Source organism: Rhea pennata, chromosome 5, assembly GCF_028389875.1.
Source record: "Rhea pennata isolate bPtePen1 chromosome 5, bPtePen1.pri, whole genome shotgun sequence".
Lineage (NCBI taxonomy): Eukaryota > Metazoa > Chordata > Aves > Rheiformes > Rheidae > Rhea > Rhea pennata.
In genome coordinates this window covers 57,834,232-57,858,671 of record NC_084667.1, presented here as the reverse complement: position 1 = coordinate 57,858,671, position 24,440 = coordinate 57,834,232, and the positions used below count along the sequence as shown (strand labels likewise).

Below are 24,440 nucleotides of genomic sequence, written 5' to 3'. Positions count from 1 at the left end.
TCACTTGGGTAAGGTACCTAAATTCAAAGGTGAAATAGAGATCTGGAGCTAGAAGTTGTTTTGCTGCTTTTAAGCACCTCAGTTGTGCGTTCAGGTGTGCAGCAGGCAGCAATGTACATTCCCTCATAAAATTACTTGGCAAATCCTGGTAGCCTTTAGTCATTTTTTATTATGAAATTTCTGTTAAGAGGCTAGTCTAAATCTAGTAAAGTCATTGAGAGTCTTTCAGTTTCACAAACTGCAAAATGACAGCTAGACACACAGAGAGACTCAAGTGATACAGTGCCCCAAAGTGGGATTCATACTTATACCCCAACCTGCTACATGTCGGCAGTTTGCCTCTGAACTTGTAATAACCACGTTCTCTCTCTGGAGAGGAAGGTACTTTACAGGTGGAGTTCACCTTTCTTCAAATTCAGGTATGAGCCTAGCTGAGCAGTCACAGTAAGAGGCTTGATTCCTCTTACTCCTCCCTGCCGTGAGAGCGGTTTTGAATAAGGAAGAATGGTATGGAGAGGTATCATGAGGATGAGAAGGATGACAGGGCAATCAGGCATGAATTTACCATCTTTGGTGGCCCTTTCTTGGTGCTCAGGCCCTTTCTACTAATGAGAGAATGGCTAACAATGTAGAGGCTGGAGCAGCAGCTGCTATACCACTGGCTCTCAAATAGTCTGGCCCTGTTGTGACTGCCAGGGTAGCCTCAAAGTCCCCATCTGCAGCAGGGATTGGCTATAGTATGTTACTTGCTCAGATTAGAACAGCCTTTGTTCCTCAAGTCTTGGCACTGGTTTGTCCTGTTGTGGGCACAACCCACTTCGCAAACATGGGTGCACTAATCAGTAGGATTGCTACTGATGGTAAACTCTCAGTACAGGTAGGTGTTTAAATCTTGCCTTTCTGGAAGTTTGTACACTTGTGCCTTCTACTCACCTTCTGGAATTACTTCATTAAAATAGTGAGTCCTAAGTCAGTGGCTGGGGATGAGTGTGCTCTGCCCTCTCCTGCAACAGTTCGAAATGTCCTCTTCATTCTATGTTTTCTTCAGCCACAGCAGGTACAATCATGTAATACTACTCCTAGGAGAGTGCCTTACCCAACATAGTAGAGGACATTTAGAGGAAAATGTGGCAAGGAAGCACCGTTCCACTGCTGATGCTATGAACTTTGCAGAAAAGACCTCTATGGTTTTACCCTGCTGATTATTTCCCTGTAGGCCTAGTAGCTCAGAGGGAGCCTTGCAGGTTGCAGCCACAGGGAAGAAACTGAGGACTGTTAGATATGTTTCTGATACAATTCTATTTGATTAAGAGAATATTCCATGCGTCTCAATTTCTCTGAACACCATCAGTGTTTCTTCATTCAATTGTAAGTCTTTCAGCAGCCAGCACTCTGCCCAAAAAGCTTTCTGCTTTTCTTTAAAGGCCATACTGTTGTCTTCACTGGCCTCTGTAGACTTATCTCAGTGCTTTCTTCCACCTCTCTTGCATGGCTTTTGCTTCTGACAAGATGTAGTTGTTTTACTGAGTAAAATCAAACTGCCACTTCTACATTTGCTCTGGGGAAGATCCCTTAGGCTCCATCACCCAGCTCCTCCTACAGCCTTGTCATGCTTATTTGTGATTTAGCCTGTAGCTTCTATTGTTGCATTTATTGCTATACAAAAGGAGTGTTTTTCTGCTCACCTCTAGACTAAGTAGAAGATAGTTGTCATGTCCACCAGCTTCCATGGGCTTTGTGACTGCCCGCTGATCAGAAGGCTTGCTTGCTGAGCATCACCTCATCTCTGGCAAGGCAGTACACACGGAACTTATTGGCCGGGAACTTCTGTATTTTTCCCTGAGGCCTTATGGATCTTATACTCTCTATGACTTCCAGTGTGCTGCATATTCCTCCCTGATTTAATGGTTGAATTACGATGTTTTTGGATGAGTCAAATCTCTGTTGTAATGACACTACATCTATGTATGTGGTAAATGTGAAAGAAAACAGATGTCTTTAAAATCACTCAGTCTGATTTGGGCTGATGAACAATGTTATGATTAATCGTAGCTATATGGCTAATGTGTCGCATCTTTACAGGGTGGGGTTGAAATAGCTTGTTTTACACCTATATTGTTTTTACCCAAATATTAAGATTTTTTTTTTAATATACTTGGCCCAGAATACTCCAGAGTTAAGATTAGAACTAATTGTTTTAGGAGTAATAGTACAGTCACTACAAAACTGCTAATTCATCTTGCAACTTTAAATTTATTTCAACATTGGATTTTTCTGGCAATGTCTACCCTTTGTTTGCTCAAATGTAAAGGGAAGCAAGCAGTAGTCACTGAGTGTCGTCTTGAAAGATGGAGAGAGAGTAATGTGGTAGTTCCCCAACTGATTTCTTCCAATGCAATATGAATTTATTTGGTGCTGTTTTTATAAGATAACTCATACCAAAACTGAAACATTTGCTGAAAGCTAGGCTAAAGATAAAAGTCCTAATCCAGATGTAATCAGACCCTCTGAAGCAAAGAGTTTCAAAATTCCTGAAATCAGAAGGCAAAGAATTTTGCAAATAAGTATCAGAGAATTCCAGTTCCTGCAAGACTTGAATAATGAAAGAGCAGTGGCAGAAAGTAATAGCCAAATGAATTAAAATGAAGAATCTGACCCTATGAACTAGTTCTAAGGTCATGAACAGGATCTTACAAAATCAACACAAATTCATTACTGGAAGAAGCCAGAATAAAGTCTTCAACGTGGGGCATGTGTAGTGAGTCAAATCTGCTCAAGTGGTGTATACGTGCAAAGTTCTAAATAAACTGGATTCTGTTAATCAAATTAACAGGCAGTGAAGGGAGAATTTCCTTAATTCAGCCTGTAATTTCCTGGGGAGACTTCTCTAGGTTGCTAATTATGGTTTGTACAAATCATGGGATGAAATACCATTTCTTCATGGGGCTTTGTGTGCCCAGTAACAGGATTTTGGGAGTTGGGCAGACAATCTGCTGTACAGGCATGTTCTATTAAACTTGCTTGTTGATTTGCCTACTTTAGTGTCAAGGCTTGGAGAACTCTCGTGCTCTATAGAATTATCCCTTTCTTAAGACCGTGTCCTCTGGCTTAAATGAAGACCTCAAATGAAGAATGCTCTAAATGCAGTAAGATCTGTATGTAAGGTTAAAGTGAACAAATGGACACCGAGTGTAGGTGTTGGATATATTTATTTTTTGCATGCTACATTTTGAAAAACATTTCTGAGAATAATGTGAGAATGTTAGGAACATTGATTTATTCATGTTGGAAGATTATTTTGCAAATTACTCCAAATTGCAGTCATTTAGAAATCTTGAGCTTCTTTCTATATTTGGATTTTGTGCATTCTGCAAGTTTTTCGTACATGTATATGAATCTTTGGTAATTACTTTAATTCATGAATAGAACTGAATACATGAATGTACCTTACAGCAGAGGCTTTGTGCAACATTTCTGCTAAATCAACTTATGAACTTCCTTTTGATGAGCTTAATTGTTGACAAATTTTTCCAAAGCCAACAACAGCATGCTTTGCTAGCTAGTATTTATGTGAACTGGATAGTCTTGTGAAGATCTTTATTTAATTTGCATAATATTTTGCTCCTATGAAAAGATGAAGTGAAATCCTTTGTTGTGAGCCTAACAATGTTAGACATTTTAAAGGCATCAATCCTAATATAATCAAAAAACCATAAAAATCAGCCTACCAGCTTGTCCTTCAAGATCTCAGAATATATAATACTAGAAAAAATAGACATTTTTTTCCAAAGGACTATCTCCAGAAAAAGTTTCTAAATAATAAAATGTGATCTCCCAACAGTGAAGATATTTTGCCACTTTCTTCAGCAGAGCTGTAACTGGGCTTTTCATTTGAGCTCCTTCAAATCAGAATGACTTGCAAATGCTAGTATATTCATTAAATATGAAACAAAACAAAACAAGCAAGTAATTTTTGTCTTTTCACATAGATCAGGCAAATTCTGCATCTTATCTATGTAGAGCTATTTGTTGTTGTGGTAATATGTTAAAAATTCTATGCTTGAATGACTTTCTTGGGAGTATAGGTTGGAAGGGAATGAAATTTAAGCTGAGCAGTGGGGTCTCTCGCTGTAATGATGGTTTTGGATATCTGAGTGTACTGAAGCATGTAGAAGCCTCGAAAATAACTGACCCTGTTTTCCTCCAAACATTTCTGAAGAATTCTGGTCCGTTAATAATGCCTTAAAAGTGATAAAGACTGAGACCTATGGATTCTAGCCAAATGAGGCCAAATCTTACAGTCCTTGCTTTGTATTTACTGGAGTAAATTTCCCATTTTTGCTCATGATAGGATGGAGACTGAGAACTGAGTAAGGGTGGCAGGATGGGAATTGGTTTGTCACCTCTGACAGTGGGTTTGCTGGAACCACAAATGAGCTCAGTGTTTAGCAAGATGGTGGATGCCAGCATGATGCCTGGAAGTGCCAATTTTAATTAGAAAACTGCATTTTCAAATCAAGTTCCTAGTTAACAATGGGTGGGAAATTCTTCCCACCATGTAAACTTTCTGAATACTGTATTGACTGGCAAGATGGGTGCAGATCCTCCTTCCACAAAATTGCTGCTGCAGTCATTCTCCCCCCTCTTCCCTCCCCCCCCTTCGGAAGAAAAAGACTACATTGTGGAAACTTTCCTTGTTCATGTCCTGCATTTAGGCCAGAACAGACAGATTTTATTTTGTCCTCCTCACCCCCCTTCTTTCATTGTTAACAACAGATTGAACACACGAGATTAACATGGCTCTTGACATGGCTCAGTTGTTTGCCATTTGGAAACTACTGATTCTTCAGTTATATAATTGTAAAAAAAAAAAAAAAAAAAAAAAAACATAAAACAAAAAACCAAAACAACCCCTCCAAGCCCCCCCCCCCCAAAAAAAATGTGTCGGAAGATTCAGGCATCTTGTGTTTATTCCAAAGATGGGGAGAACAGAGTAGTGGGAGAGAGAAGGGGAAAGCCAACAACCAAAAAACAAATTAGTTTAAGAACCAGCATGTTCCCCTTACTTTAAGGAACACAGTAAACACTTCAGAAGTGTGTGCCAGCTCATTATCTAACTCAGTCTTCATTGACTTCATGAAAAACAGCAGCAGTTAAACAATGTTTGCCAAAAGCAAATTTGGGTACATGCATTGCTTAAAAAAAAAAAAAAAAAAGTGACATCCACTCTGTACAGGTTCCTTAAGCTGGCCACAAACGGGCAAATCGCCGTTTCACCATTCTCCTTTCTTTCTGCCTAGCCATTTCTTGATTGCGCTTCTAGCCTGTTTCCATCATTGTTTATCCAAAACTCCAGTATGACGTATGATTTGAATTGTTGGCCAGGAACAAACCTCTGCAAGCATTTAAAGATGTAGAAACAGCTTCATAAATATAATCTTGGATGCAGTATCTGTTTGCAAATACCTTTTTACAAAATTTATTGTTAAAAAATCCTAATTGAATGTAGGCTATTTATGAATTCCTTCTTTATGTAAGTTTTAGGATTTAGTTTGTCAATAACTTCACATATTTTTAACGAGCATTCTTTTCTACTTTATTAATAAAATAAATTATAAAACCCACCAATGCTTTATGCTATTTTCAGTTTATAGGCATATCACTGAAATTATTATGACAAAGTATTTGAATATACTGTATCATTATCTATTGTGATCACAAATGATACTGTGATTTTATGAATTGCTTCTTACAGATAAGTTACCCATTCTTTGGAAAACTTACCATCTCTACATGTCCAAAACATATAAATCCAGGAGTATTTTGAATCCTGTTTAACTTGGTTTCCCTTAGGAATAACTTTTTACTTAAGAGAAATGTGGGCATCTGATGAATAGATTTTTTATTTAATGCCTTAAAGAGCAGTTCCTGTAGAAAACTGTGCAGGCTTTTTTCCCATGGATCTCCCTGTGTCTGGTGTGCATGTTTGTGCCTTGTGGGTATTGATTTCTATCATCTTAAGTCTCTCCCCTCAAAATTAACAGGCCATTTTAGCAAATTTTAGTTCTTTTTGGAATCTATGAACTCTTCGGCTGTGTGTGCAAAATTCAGAGTTGCTGTGGAGTTTTGATGAGCAATTATTTTATTGCACGTATAGAACACCATACTTTCAGTTGGTAACAGGTGTTGAAAAAATGCCTGTTTACTTGTTCTTTAAATACATAATTGTTTTTTTTTTTCTTAAAGCACTTGGATTTACAATTTCTTAATGAATTTGGCCATTCTTTTAGTGGAAATCAATGCTACTTTCTTACATTTAAAAAACCCATGTATTTCATGTTCTCTCATAGTAAAATAAAACAGCTGGTAAAATTAGATTTTCAAAATGGAAAAAAAATTGCTTACATAAACATCAACTTAACATTTTATCAAAAACTCGAAAACACTTGTGAAATTTAAATCCTCATCATCTCTATTTCTCCCCTTCTCCAAACATTCTCGATGTTGATAAAATTTAAAATCTGTGTGAGGACCAGGTGATAGAAATATAGATTTTTTTTTGTAGTTATAGCCAAAACAGAGTATATCAATGTCCCATTATGTATTTCACATTTTTCTTGGTTGTTAAGCAAGGATTGCTTCACTCCCATGGTGTGGTATAAATTGACACTGCAAATCAAAGTATTACACTTTGAAAGTGTTTTTTACAAAACAGTATGCAGGACATTGGCATTGTCAGTATAAATGACTGAGCCTTGTCTATTAGTGTTGATCAGGGTAATGTTAGAGGAATAGCATAAGGGGAGCAATACACTGTCATACCAAAGGTCCCAATATCTTCTCTCTCACAGTAGCCAGCGGAATATGCTTAAGGAGAAGTATGAGAAACAGGGCAAGAACAGAATGATTCTTCCTGCTTTTATATGTTCCCAGCTTCTTACAGTCAGCACTTCTGGGACTCCCTGTGCTGAACTTGCATCTTAACCATTGTTTTTATGAACCACTGAGTGCGGAAACAACAATAGGAGCAATGGATCACTGTTCAGCGTCAGTGGCAACTGCACTTAGGAAAACGTAGCAATGCTGCTTCAAAGGGCTTGGCATGGGCAACAGAAACAGTAGAGCCAGGAAATTATGGCAATACTAAAGCCACACCCATGGCCAGAGGCAACATCTCAGATCCTCCAAGTTGTGAACTCCTTGGGAGTTGAGAATCCCTATCATGCACAGAGGTAGGAGCCAGAGTTGCTCTTATATAAGGCAGCCACTTCTCCCTGTGGGATCTTAATGGGACATGATGTCTTGTGCTTCAAAGTAGGAGTTCCTGCCTGCCTGTTCCTGCTGAGATTTTTATTTGATGAGAGTTGGGTGATCCTGGCTCATACCAATGCAAGACGTTACCAGTCAGCATCTCTGGTAGTTAAGACAGGCTTCCACATTGTGTGTATGTGTTTTTTCTTCTTTCCTGTTCAAGCATTTGGCCGATGTAGGATGTAAGCAATTCCATGTCTTTACCTCTGACAGCTGCCTTTGGGGATTGTCAGCGGGGCTCCCTGATATGATAACTACATCTGCAATAGTGTTCCTGCACAATGCTTGTCCTTGTATGTGATCTGCTCTATGTTTCTTCCTACAGCAAAGCATGTGGAAAACAACAGCACCTGAAGAAAGCAGGAATTAAAACTCTGACTCTGAGTTTGCTCCGGAACATTTGCTCCTGAATCTCTCCACCTGTAGAAAGTGCCAGGTAGGCTGCTACAAGAGTACTGTACAAGTAATTACTGAGTAAACAACACTGTTAGCCTGTCTCTTGACTGCACGAGACAGAGGCTCCTGCTTAGTTCCTGCAGGTGTTTTCATGTAGCACTTCTCCCAGTGAAGTGTCAACACACAGAGACACAGAATAGAAGGTCCTGTCCTGTTGGGAGCACTGCACAGAGCAGGAGGGCAACTGTGGGGAGTCGGAACTAGCTGTGATGGAGTCTCAGGTAGTTCCTGCTGTGTTTTGAGTGTATATGTTTGAAATTTCCTTGGGGATGCAGAGTGATATGCCAACCCAACTCCCTGAACTGCAGAAATAGCCCCATTCATTTCAGTAGATTGTTCTAACTAACCCTGTTTACCAGAGTACAGTCCTCTGCCCATTTAGCCCTTACTTGTTTTAATTAATTTTATTCTGACAAAAATGTCACTGAGGACTGTGTTAAATCACTAAAAGTAGTTCAGGAACTGAGACCACGTAACAGCGAAAATAGTAACAGCACCTGCAGCACTCGTATTTGAAACCGTTTTACCCACTAAGTCTCCAGCCTTCCTGTTACCCTCTTATCAGTGATGTTGTGAATGACATGGTTTCCTTCTGCAGTCCTGTTATTTTTACTGCATTCTTTATCTTTGCCTTTTGAAAAAAGCAAATAAAAACAAAGCTGTGCTTTACATTTTTGCTTTAAGATGAAACGGAGCGTTTTAACAGACAAACTTTAAATGACTGTTTACTTTGCAGTGGTCAGGGCCAGTACTTGGGGCTACAGCTACCTGGCTAAACTCCCATACCCCTTTTCACAACTTAGGGGTCAGTGTTTCTGAAGGTGAGGGAAGAATGGCATTGGCACAAAACCTTGTGTATGCCACCCACTCTCTCTGAGACATCCGAGATTAGATGGAACAGAAGAGGTACAAATGGATGGAACAAAAGAGGAACAAAAGCAGTACAGGTCAGTGTCGGGGAAGTGGCAGAGGAGAATATATAAATGACATTTATGTGCACAACTGTGTGAAGGAGATGCATTTTATTTTCACATGGATAAACTTTCACTGCTTGCTAAATTTGGACCATTAAACTCATTTCTGTGAAGCCAAAGTTGAACCACACATACCCTTCAAATGTGAAGGGCTTTTGCATTAAACTGTTGTGCTGGCCATGAAGGTTCAGTCAAATGAGGACAAGTTTGCAGACAGGTGCAATTTCTTTTTAGATTGATAGATTGTGCTTCTGCATTCTGTAATGTACTGTGTTTAGCCTCTACAGCTTGCATTGTTATAACAAGTAACGAATCACACATCTGGAACAAAGAGGAACGTAGCTGAGCAATATATTACATATAACTGCAATCTGGTTCAGATCCCCTGGTTCCTCTTAATTTAAACTGTGCAGCAAATGTACTCACAGTCTCCATTTTTATCACTTATTGTAGTTTTTAACAAAGGTCATAGTGACCCAGAGGACACCTAGGAGGAAAGTGGTGTGGTGGATCTTGGAAATGGGGTTTGACTATGATGATGGTGGGCATGAAGCCAGCCCTGTGTATTTTTCATTTGTATTCTTCATTTTTCCTTATTCTGGATTCAGTCATGCAGCCATATCTGTGGATGAGGCAGAAGTCTTTAATAATTAGCACATCTCTCATCTCTGATGGCTTTATCAAAAGAAAACTTTAAATTGTTTACTTTTTCTGTGGTTGGATTGCTGAATTAGTAACAAAAGTTTAGCAACTGTTGGAAAAAACGGACTTCCAATAACTGTCTGAACATATAATTCTGTGTTTACTAACCAACCGCTGGTCAAATTTCCTCCTTATGATAAACTTTGTCTTAATGGGGATTCACCTGCTCAGGACCCTGGATTTTATACCATAATGCACATTTCTTTTTCATTTATGATTTTGCCAGTTTAGATTTTGCCTATGTAAAGACTGCCAGATTAGTTTAATGCAGAGTTCTTTCGGAAGTGACATAAATGCTGGTGTAAACTATTGTTTCTGTTTAGTTATTGACTTTCTGTTTAATTCAGTGACCAACTTTTTATCACTGGATTATTTCAAGTTATATATAAAAGCTAGTAAGATATAAATCAATATAACTTTATTAAGTGTTCTGATGGTAACATCTTTCAGAGATTAGAAAGGCCAGAAATACCTCGATTTTCAGAAGTTTCAGAGATGAATCCTTACAGTTATTATTGAAATTTATTAAAATATATTTCACACACTTTTGTGCTATGCTTTATACCATCTGTTGCGACAATACAGAGTCTATTCGTGAGGCAGCCATGAATGTAGCTATCCAGAATTGCAGGTGAAAAACGTTCAGAAAGTAGTTTTCTATAAAATTCTTTGAGCATTGGCATATTGCACGGTTCTACAAAGTTTCTCCAGGTTTTTCCTTAAAGTGCAATCGTTACCTCTTGTATGTTTGCTTCAAATACAAAGGTTATGCTAGCTCTGTAATCCATCTTGATTCTGTGTTTATCAAGTCTTTTGTGCTCAGATCTTGCTACTGTGTGTATTAGCATGATGTTGTATTGGTTAAGATTCTTTTTTCCTCTGGGCAAGAAATAATCTGTGGTATCTGAGAAGCTTGTCTCCAAACACATGGTATACGTTGCATCTCCTGTGTCGATGGAAGATGTTTGTATCTTTGAAACATCCTATTTTCTGCCTTTTCTCCAGCTGTAGTCAGGGCACTTTCTCTATTTTCTGTTACTGTTTCTGTAGTGAAGGAATGTCTGGGAGAGGAGGTGACACTCTAATATACTACATTCAATTTCTTTCTCTGTCTAGCCAATTTCTATGTTCTTTCATATTTGCAAATGTATATGAGTTACTGAGTTTATTCCTTGATTTTACCAGCATTGTTCTGGATTTCTGGCCCAAATTATGATTAGAACAGGCTCTTTGTTTTCTTTTGATGCTTCCCACTGTGTTAAGAATCCACAGGTAAATCAATGTGTTATTATTTTATGACTTGGGTTAGTGTGTTCTCCAGTATGGCAGGCACTTACCAAATGTAGGACAGGCTTTATCTATGCTGTATTTAGAGCAGGACAACAGGTTAAAGCAAAGTGCATTCATTGAGCTAGATCCTGACATCCCTACTTTTGCTTTGCAGAAATGAGAAAAGCAAATATTTATTTCATGTTTATGCATTGTAATGAGCTAGAAAAATAAAGGAATTTCAGTTTGGGATTTAAATTGGATCCCTGGGGTTTGGATCAGTCAGAAGAAATGGTGTCTGAGACAAAATGTAAAAGGTCTAAAACAACAAGCTCAGGTGAGCTCAGCGCCTAACGTGCAGAAATAATCTGTTTTCTAACTTTTTTCTGAAAGTAGCAGTTACTGTTGTAAAAAGAAATTGTTTAATGAGCATGTAGCTCAAAGTACTTAATTTCTATTCTGAATGTAAATATCCTTATTTTGGTTTTAGATATACACATAGATGTATCTATATGCTTTTGTTTTGCTTCTAACTGCATCATATGTATCTGTATAAGAACTACATTTATTTCTTAATAATAAGAAATACATTTATTGCTATTACTGAAATGATCTTTTAGGAATGTTTCAAATTTAATTGGTAGAAATCCAGGTCTCTGTGTAATAGCCTTTTTATTCATGTACATAATTCTAATCATTATTGTTATACTCAGTGCAATTGAAAGCCAAAAGCTCTTAAAAAAGTTAATCTAATACAACTTTTTACCAGTCCTGTTCATAAAAACTACAGTACATGTGTATCAAATCATACTAATATACTTTTCTAGTATGCTTCCCTTTCTGACCTCTCTCCTCCCTTTGTGATTTGTGTTTGGCTACAAAAGCAACTGTTGTCTCTAATCAAAGTTAAAAAAAAAAAAAAAAAAGTAGTATTTATGGCATACTGAAATTATGAATAATGAACAGTTCATTTCCTGTGGTTCTGTGAAAATGCAATTAGTTTGTAATAAGTGTATTACAAATGTAACTCCAACTTGTCTTCAGTTTAAAAAAAATAGGTATACATACATATACACATGCACACATAGATACATATATATGTGTGTGTGTGTGTGTGTATGTGCATGTGTGTATATCTCAGGCCTTTTGTTTACCAGAATTGCACTGGGTAAAAGTTTAACTACCATGTCAAGGCTGTCTTCTCAATAGCACAACAGACAAACTTAAGTGAATTGGAGAACAAAGTACAAATGTGTTTGCAACCGGTATTTCCATAAGATAATTCACATTTTACTACGTACTTATGGAAGGCCAGGATGAGACTTGGTTGATGTATGTATGCTGAGCAGAAAGGAGGAGGTGGGGGGCAGGAAAGGTTGCATTGTAACATATTTCTCTGGTTGACTCACAGGCCCTTCAGCACACAGTAGTGAGCCAACTGAAGCCAACTCATTCTGGCCTGTTTTAAATCTAATTGTCCTTGTTTCAAATAGTTCAGAAAGGCCAGAAGTCCACTCAGCTGTGAGCAAAGTGCTGAAGAGGTAGGCCCTTATGATCATGATAGTCAAGTTGACCATCTCAACAGAAGAATGAATTCACTTCTGATGATGAGAAAAGTTGCTGTGCAGTGCCAAGACTTTGATGAGACAAAATTGTAGCCTGTTAAAGTCAATGATGGTTTTGCTGTTGACTCTGATCTCTTCAGCATTTGTAAAAATTGCTTCAATACTGTCCTAGAATCTGCTTTCTCAGAATATTCCATGGAAATGGGTCTCTTCTCCACTAGCACTGGAGCCCTCTGGACTTTGGGGTGAGGATGTTTGTTGGAGGCCAAGAGCAGCTCATTGGGAACTTCCTTTCTGGATCATAGGAACAGGCAGGTCTTTCTGAGAATAAAATTAGGAAGATGCATCATGCTATCTGGTATATCTTACAATTGCTGATTAGCAATTTAAGAATATATTCCTGAATATGCAGATTCTCTTAACTAAGTGACATGTCACTACATCATTTTAAAAGAAATACTGTTGTATTTTATTATGTTGCATGGTTCTTTGAAACAAAATCCTTTAAAATCCTGTAGGATGATCTAAATACTTCATTTTAGTTGCTGATATTATTTTAAGTGCCAGAGCAATCATAAAACAATTCTAGTTTTATTAAATAAATATATTAAAAAAAAAGATTAAAGTGTTGCTTCTGATTGTTAAAGCAGTATTAAAACAAGGTGGAAATGTGTTTGCAGTTAACTCTCAGAGGACTCTGTGTGATAAGAAATGTCACTTCATATTTTCCTTTTTAGGAAGGTGGACTGTACCAGATGTAAGCTCAGAAATGGCAATGGTTATTCACTTAAATGACTAGCAGCTTTATCATGCCATTCTCTGGGGCTGTCTTGAATTTTGGCAAGAGGCAAAGAGCAGGCCCATACGAAAAGAACAGGCCCATAAGAAAAAAGTAATCCTTATGGGAACAGTGAAAATATGTTGGTATTGTTTAATTCTTTCATAACATACTAAATTTATTTATTTGTTTTTAAGCCTTTTAAAATATAATGCCATCAGGAGTGTGTTTTTCATATAATTCTCTTACAAATGTATTAAGCTTGTAGGGAGAGTAGTCTAATAGTAAACATCAACTGATCATCCACAGTAGATAACTGGGAGTGAGAAGGCTAGATTTTCTGCTTTATTTTATTATTTTATTATATGCTTTACTTTCTGCATAGTAATTGGCATCTGTGCAAAATGATCTCTGAACATTTTGCCTTCTTTTTGCATACGATTGTAGAACATACAAGGTTGTGGAGTATCTTGCTCACATTATTTATAAAGTCTTGCAAAGCACCTTGTCATAATACTTGCCATTTAGGAGATGCTTTTGACAACTTTTCGAGTTTGGCTAGTAATGTATATAGTTCAGCTGTGCTTCTTCCAAACTCTCCAACCACTGCACGATACTATCTAGGCTAGGCCACTAATTCTGAGGGGTGAATGAAACTTACACCTCAGTTAACTCCTTGTTCAGTTGGATTATTTAAGTAGAAGAACTCTATTTAAGTAAGTTGAAGGGAAACACAGTTCTCTACTCAATATACAATGGGTGAAAAAGAATCTCTCATTTTTATTTAATTCCCTAAACCCTATAATATAGAGAATTTCCATTAATCATTCACAAGGTATTAACCTCAAAATGCCAACACTGCAGGGAAAACTAACCTTTACAGCTGTTGGGAGAAATGCCATCACTAAAATCAAAGTTAATTGCTTCTCTTCCATTTATATGGAACACTGGTCTCTGAAGCTGTAGATGTTAAAGAGGAACACCCCACCTCCTCCCAGATTTTTCCCAGATTATTCTACATTACACTAAATAGCTTCTGTTCCTTACCATACGTTATGGCAGGTATTTTGAAAAGAGATAAAGAACAGAATCCAATGAAAGCTTCTGGGGCTGTCAGGTTTCTCCAAATGCTATCTGCCTGTCCACTTATCTGTAATACATTTCTGTGATTTCTCATACATGTCTGGACATGGAGAAAGCCAGGATATCAATCATTTTTATGAATGCTGCAAGGATCAGCGTCAACTTATGGGTCAGAAACACTTCATTTATTTGGAAAAATTGAAAGAAGTTAGTGCCTGGATGAGTCTTGGCAGATTTCCCTTGGAATCAGTGGAGCTCTGCCAATTTATGCCAGTAGAGCACAGGCTCCTATCTTACAAAATCTCCCTTACTGACTATTCTTTTCTTTTTGATTTCCTCTTGAGGTTATCATGAAATTAAAGTAGTAACAATGAGAATTTTAGAATGTATATACTTTACATATATTTACATAAGAAAAGATTGTTATGAAAAATAAAAGTATATAAAAGATAATATATATCAGACTGAAATTAGAAGAGCATATTGCTTAAGCATTGGTGAATTAGACTTCTGATTTGTATTCTGACAATTAATGTACCTATTTTTCTCTACCCAATCTGATAACTAAGATGTTAGTCTGCACCTGACAATTCCTAATGGGTATTGGCCACCAGCACAAATTCAGTATGAGCAAACCTGAGCTTTTAGCTTCTCACCCAAAACTTTACTCTTAAAACCCTTACCTTCCTTGCTTGATCACTATCTTGCCTACTATTCAAGCCTTTGACTTGGAAGATGTATTCAACTCAAATCTTTTTGAAGTCATCACTTCCAGATCTTGATGTCTTTTTTTATGTAACTTCTCTAGGATGAGCCATTCTTGTCTATCCGCATTCATCCAGATCAATGATTTGTGTCTTAACATTGCAAGATCTTTTTTTCTGTGTTTAATGAATACAACTGTACCCTTTTAAGGTTCATTCTGAATGCTTCTGAAAAATCATTATCTTTCTCCAGAGTTTTGAGTATACTGATAATTTTTTTTTTTTTTTTTTGTATCTCTCCCCAACTCCCAATGTTTTTATCCTATTAAATGTGAACTATTTGTCTTTGGCTTCAGGACCTTTCATATTTTCTTCCTCTGTCTTACTGTTGAGATGTCATCTGTAAATTGGCCAGCCAGTTATCTTCATTTCTCATTTTTTAGTTTTGAGCAATTATCTTTGTGTTTTTCCTTCTGCTGCTCCTAATGCTTGAGAAGAATATCCTGTAAACAGCCTCTAAACAAATCCATAATTTCATTCCAGACTGAAAAACTCTTTGTTTTTTGGTGATAAGAAAGAAAACCTTGGCAAACATTAGATTACTAGTGGTAGACCACCATGAATGGGACTATGCGGTATTGTATTTTTGCCTTTTGTATCTCTTTCTCTTTCTATGCCCATACTGTAATGTTTTGGGGGCAGAGGGACATCTTTTTTAGTATGTTATCACAGCACCCAGCATGAAGGAGTCTTCATTCCTGATAAGCTGCTGCATATGAAGAAGTGTCAAAGTACCAGTCCTCACTGGTACTGAGCACATATTCCTACAGAACACATCAGCTTGGAGAGAACTCCAGTAAGAATCTACTGCCTCAAATTCTGTCAGAAGGATATTAGTAAGTGTGTCACTGAACATGTTTTATGTGGAAGCTGTCTTTAGCACTAGGCTTTTACATTACATATAGAAAGAAATGTAAAAGGACTGTGCAAGCATACTGTGACAAAACTGCTGACAACAGAGTTGTGGGTTCTAACATGCATCTGTTTGAAATTACAAAATATCTCAGAAAGAGAGATACTGTGAATATTCACAGAAGCTGCAGGATCTGCTGGAGATATCTTGCAAAACAGTGTAGCTAAGTATTCCAGCTATAGGAAAAACAGATTACAATTAGAATTAGATAAGCCTCAGCATGGTTGTGGAGTGCTACTACTTTGCTGATGAACAATCTGTGCCATGAAAAGAACAAAGGTAAGCTGCAAGATCAAGCTATGCTTCAGTGAACCTAGAAAAATGTCTCTTCCTTAAAGATACGTGATGCCACTTTTGTTCTGTTTTTTTTTTCCGTATTCCTAATTGCAGAAAAAGACTCCAGGACTTTATAATGAGGATATTATCTGTACAAGAACTTTTTTTTTTCTTTTTTTTCTTTCTTTTCTTTTCTTTTTTTTTTTTTTTTTTTTTTTTTTTTTTTGTAAATAAGAGATGCTTCCAGGACAAGCTTTGGTGGTTTTACACTACCCAGACAAATGATCACCTAGGCATAAAAGCACTTTTAAGTATTAAGAGAGAAACTGATTCAAAAAGTTGAAATGCAAGGACAATTATACAAGAAATGTAGTGCAAAGGATTTCAGGAGGAATCTGGAGGAGAAAAAAAGTGAGATTCTAAGAGCAGCAAGCATTTCCCAAGGATGCTGAGGTGAAGAAACCAAAGATTTAGGATATCACTCAGGAAAGCTGGTGGGTTGAGAGACTGATTTTCTGAAGAGAAGGAGCAAAACAGAAACCTGAACACACATGTCAAGATGTTATTGAAGAGGAGAGTGGGTGATGATGAGAGAGATTTTCTGTTCCAGTGTGTCTATTTATAGCATCTCAATTCTGTGATAATGAGCTTATGTTTTGGGTAAACTATTGAAAATCAGCCCCTTTCACTTTTAATAAATCCTTATTTTTAGGGGGTAATTTAGGGGGTTGTCACTGTTTCCACATACAATAAATAGGCAAACTCTCAAGCAGTAGCATACTGTTTGAGATCATAACAACGTGTATACCACTTCAGAAACATGAATCTTAAATTTACTGTCTGTCTGTATTTTCCTATGATCAGGAAAATCAATGGCTTAAAGGGGGATTTGTTTTTCCAAATTGTGGAACAATGAATATAATGTTGGAGAGCAACAGATTGCTTACATTTGAGCATTTGAATTTAAAAATACTGTACACATTTAAAAATACTGTAAAATACAGAAGAAAAATACCCTTTCCTCAGAACTCTGAAAGCATTTGCATCTTTTTCTAGTTTATAACACACTTAAAATCCTTTAATTTAAAACTCCTTTTATTTATTTTCACTCAGTTTTTATTAGAGCAGTAAATTTCTTCGTGGTCTTAAGAAGTAAACAACAAGTCTTAAACCAGCTAATTTGTAAATGTTACTCTTCTGTGATCCTCACCTTGAGCAAGCTATGAAAAGCATGATCAGTCCTCACAATACAGAGGAAAGCTAATACCTCTACCAGATTATCCATTTGTGATGTAGTGAACATCATTTGAATTACCCTGAATGTCTTCTGTGATAGAGAGTATTAGAATTTATTTTAAACAATAAAAAGTCAAATGCTTAGGAAAAAAAAAAGTAAAATGCTTTGATAGTGTTGTCAAAAATTAGTCACTAGAAACCAGGAACGATTCAAATTTTCCTTTGTGGTATGTTGCTTGTGAGAACAGTGCAGACTGTGTCTCGCAAGTCTGAATCACAGACAGTCCACACGATGTGGTGTGGAATCACATTGTCCCTTGACTGGCCTTTGGGAAGGACGGTTGTCTTAGAGGGCCTTAGCCAAAAAGAATATGGGGCATGAGTCCAGGTAGGTCTCATATCTGAGGTAAGCGTATGGCAGAAGCCTTATTTTCTAGGTCTCTGTTTCTTTTTACCTGCTTTGGAATCACTAGTATGATCAGAATATAGCTGGGCATAGTCTGTGCAACCTTGACATTATAAGGCATGAGACGAGCTAGCGTTGCTAGCAGTGTGCAAGAAGAAACGTAGCAGAGGGAAACATCTTGCTTTCACCTTCTTCCCTCTGCCAAAGCCTGCTACAAAACCAAAGAAACACTGTACACAGGCTAGGGACAAGCTCACTGTTTATTTCAAGCTAGTGTTAGGAAGCTGTTACTTATTTACTGTTTATTTTATATCATAAAATCATAAGCATAAAAATCAGTCAAGGATATGCTCTTTCCCTTCACCATAACATAAACCACACTATGACAAACTAGCAGGGCCTACAGCAGTCAGAAAATCTCAAACCTTTGCTCTTTCTTCACAGAGGTTTTTAAGAATAAAATCCATAAATACTGAAACTAGCCAGGACAGTAGATGAAGCACCTCATAGTGTCAGTGTCAGAACCTGGCTTTTCCTTGACTGCCCTCATAGGAAGACTTTCCATGCTGAATCCAGAGAAGTATGTGCAGAAATGTCTGGTTTTACTCAGTACCTGCCAATAGTGAACAGAATTCTAACAGGGCACTGATGATCTATCCATTCCCCATTGTAGTAGTGACCATTGACCTGGAATACTGACCGCGAATGAAACTGAAGGAAGAGGGAACTTGTACTCTATTTTTTTCTCTTAACCTCTTTGCTTTGTTTATTTACCTGTATTTTGGGTAGAGCTGCTTCCTGGCAATGAAGCAGCAATGGGGGGAAATGACTGGATTCTGCAGAAGGCATGGCTGGATTGACATGCAGTCATTTCGTCTACATGTAATAGAGGAATCTGTGCATACAAGGCAATAGGACCTAAGTCTGGATTGGATGCCCCGTGGATGCCCCAGAAGAGAATATCAGTTGATGTGTCCAAGAGGCCAGCCTTACAATGCCTCTGGCTGTGATTTGGCAGCTTACCATATATTCTCAGCATCATAGGCTTTTGCTTTATTGTACAGTCTATATCGTCCAAAGGTGTTGGAGTTCTCCTAAAAAGATGCTTGTGTTTGACTTGTCTGCACTTTGAGGGTTCCATGAGGTAGACAGGCCAAAACACTTGAGGTCTCGCTTGCCGGCCTGACTGCACTGGAGACATATACGTGCTCAATTCTTTGCTATTGGGCAGAGCAAGCTGTGCCCAAAATCTTGAGCTTGACCACTGGCTTCTAAGGCCTTAATACTGGGCACAGTTGCTGTCTCAACCTATGGGCTAGAAAAGAAACTGGTGGAGGAGTTAAAGTACTGCAGGATTTGGGTATCAAGTTGGGAAGAGTGATGACATCTCCATTTCACTTTTGTAGGCTGGCTTTGTAGAACCTGTATACTCCAGTGATATGGAAAATAAAATGTCATTTGGTTTGAATAGCCAGCTTCTCTGCGCTCCCTTTGGTGTTAGTTTCCCTTGTTTAGTGTGTGGATATCATACGTGACAATAGGGAAGAGGGAAATAATTTGGAAAAACAAACAAACAACCTCTCCTCTCCAAAAAAGAAAAGAAAGAAAGAAAGAAAAAAAAGCAGTAAGAAAATGTGGTTGTAAAACCACAAAAATTGGCAATAAGGCTCCAAGGCAAGTGTAAGCCTTGAAATTTCTTTTAGCTCTTAAAAAGAAAAGCCCAAACCAAAAAAACCCCAAAGCATAACAACTCTCTTTCCATGGATTCCAACTTAATGATGCTCCCCTCATACATACTTTTTTAAGGAAGATTTGAAAGAATTTTTTTAAGCTTTGGCATCGGACTTTTTTGTTGCTTTATGTTCTATAAACAATATTCAATGATACTTTTCTTGCTTGATTTTTACTTAGAAATTTAAAAAATGCCAAGTTTGCTCTGTTACAATTATCCTGGTGACTTCCTGCATATCTCAGAGGGTAGGTATTGATTTCTTTTCAACAGAACAGCAGGAGTGAAAATGTTGATTCTTCAACAAAGAAAATCTTCATCAGAGCCTTTGTTAGTTGCTGAAAATAAAGAGTAATTTATTTAAAAAAAGAAACAAAGACTTTATAGAATTTTCTCACTTTGCAGTTGCTTTTTTCCAGTTGTTTAGTTTTCACTCGCTTGACTTTTGTAATATAGTGGTCAATCATAAGAGAGTCATTGATGCAGACTTTCTAATACTAAAGGAAAAAAAGGGGAGAGGAGTCAGGGAGGGCTAACATTGAGAAAGGAGCTGTTTTTTTGTGCTTCCAGCTCTGCATGTAAGTTTTCATGTGACCTTTGTGGAACGCTTTACCCTTTTGCACCTCAGTTTCTCAGTAGGTAAAGCATGGATGAGAACACTTGCACTTTTTTTTCAGGGTGCTCTGAGATATAGGGCTCCTGAGTTATTTTTCATGTGTATCAGAGAAGTGGTATTTGGCTCTGTTTGTATGTGAAAGCAACACTGTCCAGTTACCCTTCTCTGGCATGTGAAATACAGAGTAAACAAATGGTATGATATGGAAAAGCAAATTTGATACTTTAAAATGATGTCTGTTATGTAATCTGTCTTATTATTAGTAACACAAATAAGAAGCTCTGGATATCTAACCAGTATCTTGTCTCTGTAAAACATCCCCTTTTCAAAGACTGCTAAAGGACCTTGTAAATGAAATATCATCAGTTGCGCATCTGCTTCCTGAGAAAGCAGGTATCACTGATCTGTTTTGGAAATCTTGGCCCATAACCAGTCCATAACCAGAGAGCAGGCATGGTAGGAGGGGGTGCATGGCAAAGTGCATTTCTGACCATTGGTGATGCTGTTTTTTTAGTATAAGTTGATGAGACTCTGTGAACATTTATCAGAATGGGACAGCATTCATCTGTGAGGCTAAACAACAAAAATTTCTCTCTAAAATGTGTTGATTCAGCTGTATGGATACTCTCTATTGGCAGCATTCTGTAGTATTTAAGTGTCTCAAAGAGCTTAATTTCAAACTAATTGTAGCATAACTATCATGTAATTAGTGCCTCAGGACTTCAAAAAACATTATATTACATTTGAGACTAAAAGTTAATTATAAGCACTGCCAACATTAAGGTAAATGATGCTGTATTGTTTTATGATCTTTATTAAAATAAAAACAGTTAAACCCACTGTAATTAAAATAGACTAGGTACTATAAGAAAAGGATTGTGGTTCTTAAATTAGTATTAGGTAAGAAACAGCTAAATCAAAAGCTGAGATTTTTAACTATGTCCTCCCCTCTGTCCCCAGCTGAAACTGGAGAGTCCTACATTTCATGAATGTTGATTTATGAGCAAAAACAAATTAAACTGAGATGTTGACATGCTAGACACCTCCAGCTGCCCCCTATGCTCCACATTTCTTACGGAAGTCGCTGTCCTCCTGGCAGGGATGTCTGAAGTGCATAGATGACTTCTGCTGAGGAGCCAAAGGTCATTGGCAAAGCAAACATGCAGAAACTTCAAGTTACTTAAACATGCCAGGCAGTAAATGGTGGTAGTTGAGGAGCTGCTTCATGGGTAGTTCAGCCATGAATTAAGAATGAGGTGAGTAGAAGGGAGCAGTGATAACAGAGTGCTTCTGCAATTCCACTTTAACTCACCATCATCTGGGGATCATCACCCATAGCTTCTGGCAGTGCATTCCAGGAGTCTGAAAGCTCTCTTTTGTACCTGTGTCTTAATTTGTACACAACAAAGCTGCTCAATATATAACTCTCATCCTGACTTGACTGGGTTCTGGCAACAGAGCATTTTTGTCTTTATGTCTTGGCATAGCAATATTTAAAATTAAATAAGTAGATCCATTCTTTATGCACACATATTATGCTGTAAATGTAAACAGCAAATAGGTAAGTGTTGTTAGAACTTGAGCTACTACTCTTTTGCATTTCCAGTTGAAGCACAGCTAGTCCGTTAGGAAAGTTTCTTCCTCTCCTCGAAAATGTGTTGCTGTGGTATGCTTAACTTTGAAATTTTGGCAAGGTTGAGATGAATGTAGTTGGGTTTGGTTGAGATGAGCGTCCTTGGGTTTGGGCATGGATGCTTTGCTAATTTCAAGGCATAGAAACAAACGGATTGAAGCAGCACATTTTGAAATAAAGCCTTTGGTATTTGAGTAATGTTAGTGAAGAGATTTAAATTAAAGAAGTAGGTGATGCGTTGGTGTGGTAAAGAGCAGAACTGGGAAATGTGCGGATTTCATGAGTGCCTTAATCCATTAGAAGTGTTCACATGTTGAGAGAAACAAACATTTCACAAAATGGAGTTGCAGCTGCTGATTTGTTTCTAAAAGCCACTGCAAGTGGTTCCATCCAGCCTGCTGTTTAGAATACTTGTCTAGGAAGAGTGAGGCAGCTTCAGTCTCTCTGTATACTGGGATGAAATCTGACATCTTCAGTGACTGAGTTATACCTAATCTTTAGGCTATAAACTAGTCTTGGTTTGTATGACAGGGCATTCTTCATCTTACCCCATGAAACTATGCCACTGTGCAGGTTGTAGTTGAATATTCACTCTGTCACTGGAAAAATGCTCAAGTGGGGAAAAGGACTCCCTAGACACTCAGATGAGGTGAGGAAGCCTGAATTTCTTGTCTATACTCCCAGGATGTAGTGTGCATTTTACATGAAATTGCTTCTGGATACAGTACAGAAAAAGTTCTGGGAGAAGGGGGAAAAAGAAGTGTCTCCTTACCTCCAAGTAAGTTGCCTACTGATCATGCTGTGCTTCAGTTTTTGATGTCTGATTTGGACCCAGAGCTTCTTAATACACTTAAGGCATAGAGCATGTTTGAAGATGGGACACCTTCTTTGGAAATGTGACTCTAAGCTCTCGTGGGCCAAGGGAAGAATAGAACTGAGATCCTTTACTGCCTGGGCAACCACTGGATGATGATATAAAGACAGGAATCCATCTCCTTTTCTGCTCTGTTTTTAATGGAAAAGACTGAACCATACTCATTTTTTGGAACAGATATATAGTATGAATGGAGGCTTCTGAGCTTTGGATACTCTGTGAATCAAACTGCCTCCCTGAATGAGCAGAATTTAAGACATACTCTTCTTTGTAACATTTGCTGTTGGCTAGTTCTAGATGGTTGCCCACTGAACATATTGTCACAAGATAGTTGCTTGCATGGTGTGTCAGCTGCCATGAATTGCATTCTGAGGAGCTGACGTGTCCTGTGCGTTGTATGGAGAGCCTGACACTCCACTCACGTTTTCGATTTCCCTGTGGGGTCTAAGTGACTGAAAGATATATGTTATCCTGCCTGACACTGAAGCATCTAAATTTCTTACTGATCCTGGTCCAATTTAGGTACAGTGCAAATTAGCACACTTTAATTATGATGCATAGCTAATAATTTTTGTGCATATTTTATAAAAGAAAAAGTTCATAGTAATTGATATGTTAGCAAGAGGCTCATTCTGTATAAAATTCCTGCAGGATTAAAGTGCAGAAGTGCAGAGAACCCCATTAAATTGTCAAAATATTCGTATCTTGAAATATCACCATGCAAAAATATAGAAGCAAAAACTCAAAGTGGAATCCGGAAAACACAACTGTTACTGGCATTCTTCCTGGGATAGTTTTTTATTGCCTTTCTCATAAAAACATTTATGAAAAAAGGACAAATAGCTTACCAGATTCTCTGGTATGCTCTGGGAAATCTTTATGGTGAACATTTGAGTCTCAAAAGCGTAAAAATGAATCCTCTTCATATTCACATGCATTCTGTATGAATTGCTGTCTGGAGATTAGACTTCTCTTGCCAGAATGTTGTATTCCCGTTCGTACCAATAGGAAAAGCATGTAAAAATTGGAATGTTAGCAATTTACGAACCAGTGTAAATGACTGTGCAGAAGGAATTGGGTAGCTTTGCAGCTATCTTACCCCTTGTGGAAATAATTATCTCCAGTTTAAACACTATAAATTACAGTTTAAAGAAGTACATGGTAAAGTAGGCTTGCCTGTTCAGCAGCATGTCTGCTTTCTCTGAGGAGTCAGCATCTGAATGGTAGGTTTTCCTGCTACTGCTTTCCTTCAGTAGTCCTGTATTCTTCCCTAGCTTGTCTCCTGCTGAAATAATTGCCATGCTAATGACAATGTGTGGGGAAATGAGCAGATGTGCTAGTTTTCTTAGACAATTATACCATTTTTTCCAATTTTCCAGACATTTTTTTCATTTCTTTATTAACTCACTGATGTCAGGAATTGGATTTTTCCAGTAATAATTAGTGAGCTAGAGGACTGAGAGTTCCATTTTACTCCTTTAATGTGTCATTTCCCCTCCATTCTTGCTTACATGGAATTTTGAAAACCAGTGTTTATAAGGATAAAAAGAAAATACGTAAGTGTTTGGGGACCAAAATTGAAAGCTGCTAAATAGAGAAAAAATGAGAAAAAGGTATAGTTGGAATCAGGGCCAGCTGGTCATTCTGGCATTGCAGGGCGTGGAGGATAGAGCTGTTTGAGGCTGAACTACCCATTTCTGTCACCAGGTGTGACTGAATCTCATCCTGCCATGCCTGCTTGGTCTGTGCTTGCTGTGGGCCTGAAGGGACTTTATTAATGATGCCAGCCCTGTTGAGCATGTTCAGATTGATTTCGTAGAGCAAAAGTATCATTTGGTGCATTCCTGATTTGAGA

The 24,440-nt window shown here is 37.7% G+C and overlaps 1 long non-coding RNA gene across 1 annotated transcript in view; it reads left to right on the top strand.

Annotated features, from left to right (window-relative positions):
• Positions 1–24,440, top strand: part of LOC134141635 (uncharacterized) — a 113,400-nt gene that overhangs the window by 35,084 nt on the left and 53,876 nt on the right. The window contains exon 3 of the long non-coding RNA XR_009958683.1: positions 7,637–7,747. This is a non-coding gene — a long non-coding RNA (uncharacterized LOC134141635). The remainder of the gene's footprint in view (positions 1–7,636; positions 7,748–24,440) is intronic.